The 3,551-nt window shown below is 38.2% G+C and overlaps 1 pseudogene; it reads left to right on the top strand.

Moving 5' to 3' along the window:
* Positions 1-1,910: 1,910 nt before the first annotated feature.
* On the top strand, positions 1,911-2,153 carry LOC132363882 (large ribosomal subunit protein eL38-like; annotated as a pseudogene).
* The last annotated feature ends 1,398 nt before the right edge of the window (positions 2,154-3,551 follow it).

The raw sequence follows: 3,551 nt of genomic DNA, 5'->3' as shown, positions 1-3,551 counted from the left end.
TTAAACTGAATTTACCAAACAAGAAAGATTTTTAACTGTGAAAGAAGTCCAAGATTCATTTTCAGGTATTTGTAATATTTGTGAGGATCTGGGGTGATTCCTAAGTTGGTCAAAGACAACATCATGCATGGCAAGATCTAGCTGAAAAGAAAAATCACAGTATCGATTAAATGGAAATCAAGTTTAGTGAAGTGTCCCTGAAGATAGGGTATATAGACTCTTCAGAAGCACCCCCAAGTGGTTATCACTAGGTTAACATGGACTGGCGATTAAAAGAATTAACTATAAGGGAAAAAAATACAATTTAAATATTGTGCTAAAAAGTATGTACGTGCATTATATCTGACATATTTTTGATATCACAAAAGGTATCAATTGCGTTCACTCTCAGCCTTTGTCTCAAGATACATGAAAGTAAAAGAGAAAGTGTGCACTTTAAGCTGACATTTCATCATTCATTTGTATAATCTGTATATGTTTCCCATTTTGTGTGTTTTCCTTTGTTACAGTCCAGGTAATTTTACCAATAGTCTAGAAGACTGTTAAGATGATTCCTACAGCTGAGATGTAAGTTGCATCTCTTAGAGAACTCACAAGTGTGTAAAATTTTTAAATACACTAGGGTCATGCAGAGACTCAAATCTCCTTCCCCTTTAGACAAGCACTTGGAAAGATAAAGCAGGTGAGTTATTTCTCCAAAACACAGTTTTGGAGTTGCGGCTAGGGCATTCTGGGACTGCAGTCTGCACACTGTTCTGTGTCTTTCCAACATGTGATGACACCTCCCACAGTACTAAATTCTTTCGGATATGATTAGTCTTTACAGTCTTCCTCAAGCAGCATGACTGCCTCCTTACACTTCAAAGAGACATTAAGAGACCCTAAGAGTGCAAACCATAAAAAAGAATTGATAAATTGATAATGCTATAATCTAGAAGTTTGTCACCAAAAAAAAGATACTATAAACAAAAGATAATGTACAAATGAGAAACCATTAGCATTGGACATAACTGAAAAAGGACTAGTCTCCTGAATATATAAAGAGCTCCTTTAACTCAAAAAGAAAATGAAAACAGAAAAAAAAATGGACAAAGTATGAAGAAGCAATTCATTGACCAAGAAACCCAAATGGAAAATAGATGAATAAAAAGATGCTCAGCCACACTGGAAATTAGGAAGATGTAAATTAAAACAACAATGAGATAGCACCAAATTGACAGAAAAAAAAAGTCTGACACTACCAAGTACAAGTAATGTTGCAGAGCTATGGGAACTGTCACATACTGCTGCTAAGAGTTTAAATTGGTACAACGACTTTGGACAACTACTGACAATATCTAATAAAGTTTTTAAAAGCTCATATCCTATAAGTCAGCAACTTTCCCCTAAATCTGTGTTTCTCAACAAGGAGAGGAGTAGTTCACCTATCCAGGGGGTATTTGGCAATGTCTGGAGACATTTTTAGTTGTCACATCTGGGGTTGCAAAGGCAAGGGAGGAGGGAGGGGATACTACTGCAATATAGTCCACAGAGGCTAGAGATACTGTTAAACTTCCTACAAAGCACAGATTATCCTTATGCCCAAAGAATGATCTGGTTCAAAATTTCAGCAGTGCTGAGGTTGGGAATGATGGCCCCCAAAAGACTTGTCTACCTGCAATCTGTGAATGTGACTTTATTTGGGAAAAGGATCTTTGCATGTGAAGTTAAGGATCTCAAAATGAGATCTTGGATTATCTAGATGGATCCAAAATCCAATGACAAGTGTCCTTATAAGAAGACAAGGCACAGGTCTCTTGGGCCCTATGTGGGGAGTGGGAGGTAATCCGTGGTAATCCACGACTGGGTGATATCTGGGGACCCCGGGCCTGGATGGAAGGTTCCAGCCACGCTCTCCACGCCTCGTTGCCATGCCTCACAAAATTGAGGAAGTCAAGGGTTTTCTGCTCACAGCCGGGCGAAAGGACGCCAAGTCGGTCAAGATAAAGAAAAATAAGGATAATATGATGTTTAAAGTTTGATGCAGCAGATACCTTTACACCTTGGTCATCACAGACAAAGAGAAGGCAGAGAAGCTGAAGCAATCCCTGCCCCCAGGTTTGGCAGTGAAGGAGCTGAAATGAATCACGCACACTGACTTGAACTGTATTAAAATTTTTAAAATTCTCAAAAACAAAAAAAGAAGAAGAAGAGGAGGCACAAACAGAAGAGGAGAGACACAGAGGAGATGGCCACGTAAAGACAGAGGCAGAGATTGGAGTACGCAACCCCAGGCCGAGTGCCAACAGTCAACAGAAGATGGAACAGGCAAGAAATGAAATCTCCCCTACAGCTTCTGGAGGAAGTGACTGACACCTTGATATGGGGCTTCTGCCCTGCAAAAATGTAAGAGGAAAAAATCTGTTGTTTTAAGCCACCCAGTTTGTAGTAATTTGCTGTGGTAGCCTGGAGACTAGATATACACTCAAGGGAAACACTTGCATGTGTTTGGGAGGAGAAAGGTACAAGGTTGTAATTGAAGTTCATTACAGCAAAAAAAAAAAAAAGAATTGAAACAACCTAAATTTTTATCAAGAGGAAAATTGAAAAATGTGTTGAAGTATATTCACTTAATGTTCTACAGCAGTTTAAAAAAAAAAGAACAAATTGGAACTGCATGTATCAGCATGTGTTAATTTCACAATATAATACTGAGAGAATAAAAGCCAGTTCAGAAGGATATATGAGGTATGATACCATTTACATAAAGTTTTTAAATCTACAAAACAATATTCTATAATATTTATGGCTATCTAAATCTGTGGCAAAAGTATAATAATGTGGGTGATAAACACTGGTTCCCCAGTAGTAAGTACTCCTGCTATGGATATGGAGGAAAAAGAGAGAGAAGGGGTGTACAGGAAGCTCCTCTTTGCATCTGAAATATTTAACATCTTTACTTAAAAGAAATAGTCTGATGAAGATCTGGCATGATATTAAGATCTGATAAAGCTGGGCTTTGCCATCTTGTAGTAGTGTCCATTCTTCTCTATTTTAAATCGTTTATGAGAAAATTAACTAGCCAAGGTTTATAAGACATGGAAATGTATGCCATGTAAAATAAATCAGAATGATGTTTACAGGTGTCAGCGTAGTAATGAAAAGACAGTGATGTGATGAGGAAACAGGATACAGGTGGGGCATTGGATTCAACACAGAGATGGAGCCCTAATGAGCTGGGCAATCAGAGCACAGATGCATCCCTTTTTAAAGCTTTCTTCAGGGAGTTTCCTCTTTTCCTCCCCACCTGTCTCTCCTCTAGTTCTTTTATTATTTGATTTCAGTTGAGAACATTCTCCCTAGTTTTTCCTTGGTTCAAAATTACAGCTAGGATAGTGGTAAATGAGGATGGAGAGACTTTGGTTTTTGTTGTTTTGATCAAGAGCCAACCAGGATATTTGCATCAGTGAGTTATACTGTCCTAACCATACTTTTCAGATTTGGAGGAATTGCAGCTGTGATGTCTTCCAAGGGACTTCTGAGCACAACAGCAGAACTGTCTTATTAGTGCT

The sequence above is a fragment of the Balaenoptera ricei genome, chromosome 3 (genome assembly GCF_028023285.1).
Source record: "Balaenoptera ricei isolate mBalRic1 chromosome 3, mBalRic1.hap2, whole genome shotgun sequence".
Lineage (NCBI taxonomy): Eukaryota > Metazoa > Chordata > Mammalia > Artiodactyla > Balaenopteridae > Balaenoptera > Balaenoptera ricei.
The sequence above is the reverse complement of the archived record's forward strand: the minus strand, read 5'-3'. Positions and strand labels throughout refer to the sequence as shown.